This window comes from Sarcophilus harrisii, chromosome 3 (assembly GCF_902635505.1).
Source record: "Sarcophilus harrisii chromosome 3, mSarHar1.11, whole genome shotgun sequence".
NCBI classification, from domain to species: Eukaryota; Metazoa; Chordata; class Mammalia; order Dasyuromorphia; family Dasyuridae; genus Sarcophilus; species Sarcophilus harrisii.
Window position 1 is genome coordinate 152,782,821 of NC_045428.1, and position 11,030 is coordinate 152,793,850.

The 11,030-nt window shown below is 35.4% G+C and overlaps 1 non-coding gene across 1 annotated transcript; it reads right to left on the reverse strand.

The window, feature by feature from the left end:
* Positions 1 to 9,094: 9,094 nt before the first annotated feature.
* LOC116423102 lies at positions 9,095 to 9,199 on the reverse strand. The gene has a single exon (XR_004233574.1). It is a non-coding gene; the product is annotated as a U6 spliceosomal RNA (small nuclear RNA).
* Between the last annotated feature and the right edge of the window lie 1,831 nt (positions 9,200 to 11,030).

Below are 11,030 nucleotides of genomic sequence, written 5' to 3' on the forward strand. Positions count from 1 at the left end.
TGATGTAAGTCTCATTTTATTTTCTCATTGAAACAATATTAGAATAAATAGAAGGTTAACCATCTGACCAAGGACCTGAATGTCCAATATTTTATAAAAATAACCACAATTATGTTAAATCAGCTGTGAGTGCTATGCCTGTATATCACAAGGTTTTCTAAAGTATATGTAAACTGAATAAGTGAAGTAACAAATTAAACTATAACATAAAATTATATTTCAGCTGACAGTTTCATAGTATATTATATAGAGTCTCTTTCTTATCTCTCCATAATCCTTACCTTATTTTTATTGTGATAACTTATAAGGTGAGGGGACACTTTCATTGAGATTATATTATTCCAAGTGATTTCTTTGGGGAGATTTTAACAGCTATCTTCAAGGTTAGGTACCTCATTCAGTACTTTTATATACATTTTTGTGGCTTAAAGTGCACAGCCTAGAGTCAGGAAGACTGTGAGTTCAAATATAACCTCAGACAATTACTGTGTGACCTTGGGCATGTCACTTAATCCTGTTTGCTCTAATTCTCTCATATGCCAAATGAAATGGCAAACTTATCCTTTCATTAAAATACATGAAGCAACCCTGATTTGTACTTAGGTATTATCTCAGTAATCTGTGGTCTAACAATGTCAAAACAACAACAACAACAACAACAACAACAAGGTTTGGTTTAATTGGTGGTTAAAATCAAAGCTTACAGATATGAATTTGATTTTGAATGCATAAATTCAGAAACTATTCAATATCAGCTACAGCTTCTTCTGGGTTTTTTGAATGGTGAACTGTAGTATTTATTAGAATCCTACATTTTCAACTTATTCTATTAAAATTATTTTTCATGATATAATACTGTAATTACACTTATAGTGATATATATATATACACACACACATTATATATGTATATAAAACTAAAAAGTTATGTGGTTTTAAGTAAATATGGTAGTATTTCTATTGCTGAAAAAGTGTTAATTCATTTAAAGTAGTTACTTTGAGAGGACATATACTTATTCCAATGAATCATTGCTGAAAGGATCTTTGAAACTTTTTTTTTTAGAATTGTATCCATAACCAGCAAGTCACATGAGAAAAGTAGGTTGATCTTGACCTTAATAGACCTGGAATTATGTAAAGGAAAGTTAGGGATTGTGGAATTAGAATAAGCTTTTATTCACATTTTTTCACATAGTTCACCAGGAAAAAGATTGATTTTTTCATTTTTTTGTTTTTTCTCTCTATTTTAAGTGTTATACATTATCAATATGGATATTTTTATGTAAATTTGGGAAATGCAAATTTCTGAGGATTAATGATTTCCTATATTTAATGTGTTAAAAATATAAATTGTCAGTACTAAATTTCTTTTACCAGACTTCTCTCTCTGTCTCTGTCTCTGTCTCTCTTTCTCTCTCTCTCTTTCTCTCACACACACACACACACAGCTCAGACAATTGTTCTGTTAAAAAAAACCCTAAGAGCAAATAACCACTTGTAATTAAAGTATGACAAATATTTTAGCATTGTTAAAAATAATTTTGCTTTGCATATGGTGGTGATGGCAAATATGACAACGTGGTATGTGGAATAAATTTTGGGCATCACGAAAAGCTCTAAAATGTTAAGTTACAACAGAATTATTATTACTTTTTTTGCTTTTTTTTCAAATTTCAGGAAATGTAGTCTCAAGTTAAGGAGTAGGGGTAAGAAAAAAAACACTAAAAATTGTCATGGGGTTTGGTGAAAGGTTCATTCCTGCACACCATCTGTTACTTACCACTCTTATGCAGCCCTGATTCAATTCATTCTAATTCAACCCAATCTGATTGATCAAATATATTCAAATATAATTCAGTAGGTAATTATTAAGGATCTGTTGTTGTTGTTGTTTGTCCTTCATTATTGAAGAGGATCATGATTTTAGGAGAGCAATACCATGACATACAATAAATAAAGTGAGAGTGGGCTACACAAAGTCACCAACCTCAGTTTCTCCTCCAGACTTAAGTGAATCCAATGGCAAGATACAGATCAGGATGATTAGAAATGTCCCTGGATGCAATGGGAGACCATGGCCTTTCTAAAAGTAAAGTCTTTGAAAGGTTTTAGTTCAACTGAGACAATTCTCATTCAAGCAAAGAATGGATTCTTTTACCAAGTTTAAAAAAATATGGGGGCAGGGACAGGGAGGAAGATCCTCAGGGTTTTTGGCCAAAACAGAAACAATTGCTTTTTACACTCTTTTTACATTCAATTACACTTTTACACTCTGAGGCAAAAATGACCCAAACAGTACCTAAATATGACCAAAAGGGGTTTGGGCTAGGACTCATTTATTGTCGGCCAATTAATGAAAGTCAAAGTGATTTGGGTTTAAGTTATGGTTTTAAGAAAGGAAATCTAGTGTGAACTTTAAGATGTTATTTGAGGTTTCAGGTATCAAACTTTACATTTGTAAGAAACAAAATATCTTACCAAGAACTCCATTGAGCACTGATGAATGAAGGAAAGATTTATTTTTACATTGTTTCACGAATGGATGACTAGGTGAGTAGATACACCTTTAAAACTCCAAAGACATGATTTTATTTCCTATCCTGAAGCACAAGTCCCTCCCCTGATTCCCCATTAATTGGATGCTACAGAAGTTACATGACATAAATTTCCATCTCTTATTACATAGCCAGTCCCTGCTCCAAAGGAGCTTCCATTCTAGAAGAAGGGGAAGGTAACAGGAGGATTTAGGGCAAAGAACAAAAGATTCTTTTCACATCTCAGGCCAATATCCCTGATTATAAAAATCAGTCCCTGCCCTTAAGGAGCTTACAATTTTGTGGAGGAACATAACCTTCATCCTTGATGATTCCTTGATGTACTTGTGGGTTTCAGTTTTCTAGTTTAAGTTCCATTTCTCCAATTTAATTTTCATAACTATGGAAACCAAATGTCCATCCATTTCTTAAAATTTCCCTTTTTTCTTTTTTAATATTTTGGTTTCCATATCCTTTTCTAATTTCTTGAACTTAGATATTTTCTTTTTTACATTCCACTTCATAGAAGTTTATTAATGCCTGCACAGATCTAATTATACAAGATGGATAATTAACCCCTGCTAATTCTTCTGACAAGTCTGCACTAGAAGTGAAATTATCTCCAATTATTTCCTTCTTTTTGCTAAAAACCTTTCTGGAGTCATTCTGTTTTCCCATGCCATTCTCCTAGTGGTATCTAACCACTCTGCTATTCCTTTCCCTGACTCTCTGGTGTAACTTATCCAATAATATTTACTCACCAGAGTAGGACTGGCCCAAATCCAGAACTAGATTTTTTTGCCTTGAATTCATCATTTACTATCCTTGACTTAATTCTTTCTAATTCAATCTTACTTTCCTCATTGAATGCTAAGGTAAAAGGAATAGTCAATTGGATTAGTGCACAGGTGCTTACTCAGTTTCCAGGTAAAACAGTTTGAGAGTGTTGCCTCCACAATACCGCCCAAGGTTATGCTCAATGCTGAGAAATTGCCAGTGCTATCCTCAGTTACATTTCATACTCACATACATGTTACTGCAGTCTCTAGATTTTGGAATCTTTCACAAGAGGCAAAGTGATTGATCTCCATAACTAAGGGGGTAGTATATCCTGGTCTATTTCTCTCACAAAAGGGGAAAGATAGAACAAAGCATTGCAAGGGATGTTATTTTGGAAAAAGAAGGATCTCACACTTAATTCACTCTCATGTTTTTCCATACCCAAAGGAAATGATACTATCTGAGCATGGGGCAACCCATAGCACAAACATAGAAATTGGTTTTTGTTCAGAGTCTTTGCAGAGTACTGTACCAAATCTACTCAGGCATTGGTATCTATAGCTTGCCTTAAGTCCTAGAGGATTCCAAATCTTCTTAAGATATCTATCTAAATATCCCTTGTAGCAAAACAAACACTATTCCAAATTGGAGAATCAGTTCCAAAAAGCCCTTTTTCTCTATTAGGACAGAAACATGTATTGTAACTATTTGTCTGTAGCTAGTCAAGCCTCTACAATTCTATAATTTGACATCATCAAACTGAATTATTTGTGGGATATCTTTCTCAGGAATATTAACCTGATGTCCCCCACCCTGAGTCCCCAAATACTGTTATATCAAGGGAGTAGCATTAATCCTACATAATCTCTCACCTTCACAGAATTGATGAACTCCTTATAGGGAACCCACTCAGACACTGTGTAGTTTGGGGGTCCATTTACCAAACAATCCCAGTATCTTCCTGAACAAATGGGTCTCAAAGTCTTTTGGGGCAGGACAATGGGCTCATCTTTTGAAATCACTTTCTGCTGAGAATGGGTGTTGAGCTGGGTCATCCTACAGGTTCCCATTTGGAGGGGCTTGATCTGACTGAAGATCCAGTGGGTTGAGTCAGACATCTGAAGCTATCTAGTGCTGCAATACAGCTATCTAGTGCTGATCATTTGAAGGTGAATTGATCAAACCCTAGAGGAAAACAAACCTAAGAGAACTAGAGAGAGAAAGAGCACAAGAACAGAATCCTCATTCTTGGGAAATATGCTTACACCTTCCCTGAAAATTCTATAAATAACTAGTTAGGTATCAGCTTTTTAAATAAAGAATACATTATAATTCAAAAGCAATTTTCAGAAAGGGGGAATCTCATCAAAATAACAAAATCTCATCAAAATCTCAAAATCTTTCTTTAACAGGTCTCATTTACCTGTTCAAAGAAGGATATTGAGATAGAGAGATGAACTCAGACTTGTGCATGAGGGATATGTGTAAAGTCTCTCTGCCACTATTTTTTAAACCACTAAGAGAACAAGGGAAGAAGATACTCTTCCTCTTTTGCCAGGGTCTGTTGTAGAATGGACTGGGAGTGACCAATATAGACTGGCCAGCAGCTTTTCTTATAAATTATTCAAAAGAAAAGATATTTGTGCCACATACATACTATACAAACAAATGTTGTTCCCACATTAGTAACAAACTTAAATAAAATTCATTTTTCCATTGATGTAACAATATTCCATTAAGTTACATCCCTCTGAAAAAATTTGAATATACTAAAATCCTCTTTAGAGAAGACTTTAGTATAGTAAATTACACTAAAGATGTTTCAGCTTTAGTTTCAATAATCAATAAAATAACAGTTCAAACCTTTAAGGACCTTATTTCATAGTCATATACAACTAGCAATAGATAGATGTCTAGGCTAAATATTAATTTACCTAATTATAAGATATAATTGCTACGTATTTCCCTATAAAATCTATTTATGAGCTAATACAAGGCTGCTGCCTTCCTTTGGGTCAGTCTGCTAAGGTACTCTATCTTTTAGTGTCTTGACCCCTCCCCTACTTCTTATCACATGTTATCTCTTCCTACTCCACTATGCTTCCCAACCCCACTTCTCCTTACAGCTAACTAACTCTTTTAGGGTGCCAAGTCCCTTTCAGGGTTTAGCCTGCCGCTAATGGTATGTTAATCTCATGGTGGTTTCCTTTCTCTTGACAAATGGCAAGTTTCACTAAGAAACTTGTTCTTTCCATCATTAATTATTAAAACCCTTTTTTATGCTCCCCCACTCTATTTCATACTTATCATTCCTGATATCTATTATATTCCTCCACTTTGTCTGTAATTTCTTCCCTAAATAAATCTACCTTTTGCCAAAGAGACTGGCCACTGTGAATTCTTCACATGACTGGACCCCAACTTTTGGTGCCTATCATCATCTGATGTCTACGTCATTTTGGGGTCCTTGAACCATATCATTTGATGCCAGTCCAACATCTCACTCTTCTCTTTCTCTCTGTGCCCAACATCATAATCTACATCAATAGTACTTATCAATTTTAGGTTTACACATTCTGACTATAATCCCAAATAACTTAATTAGCAATCTCAATATTTCTTTGTGATAGCCAAAAAGACATAACACTATCTATCACAAAAGCGGTTAGGAATATCATATAATTTACAGTCAAATTTTCAATTTTAACATATAAATCAACTGAAAAAATATTTTTAAAAATCAGCACGTTAGCTTCTGAGATTCTAACTGGATTTTCCATTCAAACTATCAATTGCTTTTGCAGATCAATCTTTCTTGTTTCTTGTTTTAAAACTATCTTTTTAAAACTTTCTATAAAATTTTATAAATTCTCCTTTAAGATTCAGAATATAAGTAATATCTAAATAATTTTGGACCAAATTTCACAAAATTTATACCTTATGTTCAGCAGAACTCAACAAAATTTTAAAGCATTACTCATATAATTTTTACAAATTGTCCAATGTACAATTTAACAACCAATATAGTACCTTAAATATATTTCATTTAATTAAGAAATACAAATATTGAAACTTTTTAGCTAAGTTACCAGAGAACTGTTTTAATACTCATTTTTAAAACTTAAAATTAAATAAAATATAGATTTAAATTTCTAGTAGCAATTCTTCAATATTAATGCACACATATTTCTAAAATCTTATTCCGAAATGCAACAGTTGAAAGTAATTCTATCATATACAATTTAAATTTAAACACATTGATTTAGGCCACATTTTTTCAAGAAAACTCTTCCCTTTCAAAAACTCCATTCTCCTAGGCTGCTAAAAATCTTTGAAATGGCAATAAACTATTTGATATCTGAGATAGACACAGACCCCTGAAAGCATAATGACAATGGCTTCTATCTCCCCCACACCTTTATTTGTATTCTTCCCTATGTGTACTGCTGTATTGGGAAGAGGAAAAGATTTTAATATGTAAAGTGGATTTCCCCACTAAATTTCTTAAAGTCACATGGAAATAGGCTATACTCTTTTACAGAATACAGAGTTCCTGAGAAAAGGGACTCTTGTGGGGCAGGAGGATGTTGGGGGACATAGGGACCCATCTAGAGAGAAATTGATTGACTCCAGAACATGGTGTTTTTGGGGAACCTACCATTCTTTGGACAGGTTAGACTGGACATAAGTCCACATGCAGCGACCCTGGCCATTTCCCTCTGAGGAGAGAATCTTGAAAATTTAAGGAAAATTCAGGTTATAATGCATCCAGATACACAAAACAAGTACTTTTAAATCCCCAAATGGCCATTTCTTTTACTTTGTAATTCAGCTAACTGAGAGAAACAGTAGACAAAATATAGATTCACACACACAAACACAAACTGTTTTTAAATTTCTTTTTTTTTTTTCTGTCTAGTACAGAGTTGTTCCCTACTTCCTGGAGAAGAACCTCTTCTCTTCTGGGACCCCACTTCTTTACTTTTCCCTTAGAGTTTCTTGTAAATATTTCTTTGCACCACAGTGTGGAAATCTCCACATTTCAGTGATCCTGGGATCACTAATATTTATTCAACTCTAGATTTTCTGACATTCCCTCACTTCCAGGATTATATGAGAGTTATGTACCAGGAGCTCTCACTCCTTGGTGCCATTAAATTGGGAAATTACCAATTTGTCTGACACCACAGATTCCATAATGTGGCCTCAGTCACCAAAGGCAATAATAGATAGTCCACATTCTTACCTTTGGTCTGTGCACAGAGTTGCTTCATTATTGCAGAACCTACTCTAGTTCCTATCCTGACTTCCTGGATTCATCAGTGGTCCTGGAATCTTAGTCTATGAGGGGAGCTGATCCAGGAGACCATTGAAATCAACCGCTATGTCTTTTAGTACTTCAACAAAGACCACCCTGAACTTATGTCTAGATTCCAGACAGACCCATCAAGAATTTCACTGATTGACTGATGAATGTAGGAAAGATGTACAGATGCAAGAATGGGTGCCTAAGTAAACACACCTTTGAAACTCCAAAGGCAGCATTTTATTTCCTGTCCTGAAGCACAAGTCCCTCCCTCGATTCCTCATTAATTGGATGTTACAGAATCTCTACCCCTCATTATATAGCCAGTTCCTGCTCCAAAGGACCTTCAATTCTAGAACAGGGAAGAGCGGGAGGGCGATAACAGAGGAGGACTTAGGGAAAAGAACCAAAGATTCTTTTCAGATCTCTGGCCACCACTCATGATTACAATAGTTAGCCCCTGCTTCCAAGGATCTTACTTTCTTTTGTGGGAAGATAAACCTCCACCCTTGATTATTCCTTGATGTTCTTGTAGGTTTCAGTTTTCTAATTTAAGTTTCTTTTCTCCAATTTCATTTTCATAACTGTGGAAACCAAAATGTTCATCCATTTCTCACACATTCCTTTAGACAAAGCATTCATGAAAAGGAAAGGAAAGAAAAAAAAAAAAAGAAAAGAGAGACATAGACAGAGATGAAAACATAGATATACAGACAGACACACAGAAAGAAAGAAAAAAGAGAGAAATAAGATAGGAAGGAAAAAGGGAGGGAAGGAAGAAAAGAGGAAAAGAAGGAAAAGAATTTCCTGACTGACCAGTTCCAGTATGGTCTCCAGTGGCAGGGCAGCCCTATTCACAGATGTTGTGTATCCTTCTTTCTGGATTAGGACCATGACACAGGTAGCTGATGCCATGATGTCTAAGGCAGTAGAAAATCAGCCTCACTTTCTCCTTAGGAAAGCAAAAAATTCTGGGTGGAAGTGCAGGAAGTATGCATGGCAGGTACTAAATACTAGAAATATAAAGACAAAATAAAAAATATTCCCTGTCCAAGTGTGCCATGTTTGCATTGCAAGGGAACAGCACATACATAGATAAGTATATACAAAATGACCTGAGGAAGAAGGGAACAGGAATAACTAGAGATAATACGAAAAGCTACTACAGCATATGGCACATGGACAAAGGCTTCCTCATCTCTGCCTATAGGTTGTCCTGGCTTTAAGTCCAACTAAAATCCTGTCTCTTGTGGAAAGTTTTTCTTAATCCATTTTGATTCTAGTGCCTTCTCCTTTTTTATTGTTTCCTACTAATCTTGCATAGAGCTTGCTTACACATATTTTTCATTTATTGTCTCCCTTCTTTGATTATCAGTTTCTTGAGGGCAGGGACTATTTTTTACTTCTTTTTGTCTTCCTAGCATAGTGCTTAGCATAATAGTAGGAGCTTAATAAATTTTTATTGACTGATTTTGTTTATTATGAAATGTTTCACTAATTTGCATGTCATCCTTGGGCAGGGGCCATGCTAATGTTCTCCATATCTTTCCAATTTTAATTTATGTGCTGTCATTACTGACTGGAGAAAGTCAGTGAGCCCAAGAGAGACAATCTTGAAATAAATGTGTAGGGATGGGGTAAAAGTAATGGTAGAGGGAAGGAAGACAGCACACAGCACATCTTTTTTGAGCTATCCCTCTCTCCCACCATGGCCACAATTTTCCATATTTACTCTCACTACTGGAAGGGAGAATTACAGAAACTGTCTCCAAGGCCCTCCCTGGTAGCCAATAAATATTATGCATCTACTCCCTCCCTGGTAGCCAATAAATATTATGCATCTACTAAGTGCCAGACATTCAGGGGCTTAAGGACAGCTATATGGCACAGTGAGCATTGATCCAGGATTCAGGAAGACCTGAGTACAAATCACTTACTGTATGACTCTGAGCAAGTCACTTAACTTTTTGCCTCAATTTCTTCATCTGAAAATGATCTAGAGAAAAAAATGACAAACCACTCTAGCATTTTTGGCAAAACAAACAAATGGGGTCACAAAGAGTCAGACACATGTAAAAAGCAAAAGAAATTTGTTGTATTTTTTTTAAGCCCTCCTGTTATCACCCTAATCTAATGGCATTAAGACACTACACAAGGAAACTGAAAAGTAGGGATTGGATGGACACCAGAGATTATTCAGCTCAGGCCATTCTTGGGAATCAAGCAAGTAGAACTCTTATGGAAAACAAAGCGTACTCTGCCATACATAAAGAAAGACTTTGGAAGAAATTTACTGCTCTATCTTCCAGCGCTCCAGTCATAGAGGAGAGGCAAATAATTGTTCTGAGACACTGAGTCTCAAAGCCGAATCCTCCCAATCTCATCATTCTCTGAAGAGAATATGGATGTTCTTCCAGTCTCTATTCACTCAAGTCTTCCTGGGTCCTCTGAGGCTGGGCTAGACAAAATTATTATAGTTTTATTTTTTATTTTATTGTAGTTGTTGTTAAAGTCCCAGCTGGATCACAAGGTGGAAGTGAAGCATTTAAAGCTGCTTTTCCTCCTAACCCTACACACTTCCCTAAGTATGTAGTTTCTTTAGTACCAAGACATCTATCAATTAGACCCTTGCTATTGTCATCACTGCCTCCTACACTGTGACTTCAGCTTTACTTTGAGAGGCACCCAGCTTTTTTTGATTTAAGCTGGACTTATCAAAAGATTGCTGACTCTGATCGTCCCAGATGCTACAGGTAGTGATGAATGAACTTATTTCCTTGAGGAATAAAGAAAGCTGGATACTCTTATTCTTCTATCTCTACCCTTCCATGTTAGTATCTGTGAAAGCTGCTTTCCCATGCCTGTTAGACCAGGTGCTCTCTTAACCCCACTCGCCCTGCCTCACTAGCTCTGAGTAATAGCTGCTGCTATTAGAACTGAGTTTTGAGTAATAAGTGATCATGTTAATTGCTGATAATAATACCAAAACAATAAGACATTTCTTGCCATCATTGAGCTTGAAATATAGTTGGGAAAAAGAGACATACATATATATGGGACAGTTAAAAAATAAAACAATCCAGTATATGATTGTGTCAAAATGACAGGCACATACAATAAGTATTAAGGAGTTCAGAGAAGAAACAAATCAATGTGGGCTAGAGTAGATTCAAGAATACTTTATGAAAGAGGTGGGATGTAAGGTTTAATAGGGAATGCAAGTCTTGATATGGGCCTGGTTGTATCTGAAAAAATGCTAAGCACAGCTATGAAGCAAGGATGGAGTAGGAGAACTGATAGAATTATTAGGTATAAAAGGGAAATAGGAAGAAAAAAAGATGAGAAATAATTCTCATGAAGAATTATTTCCTTAAAGTCATTCTTGAGATATTAGTAAAGCATATTTAATCA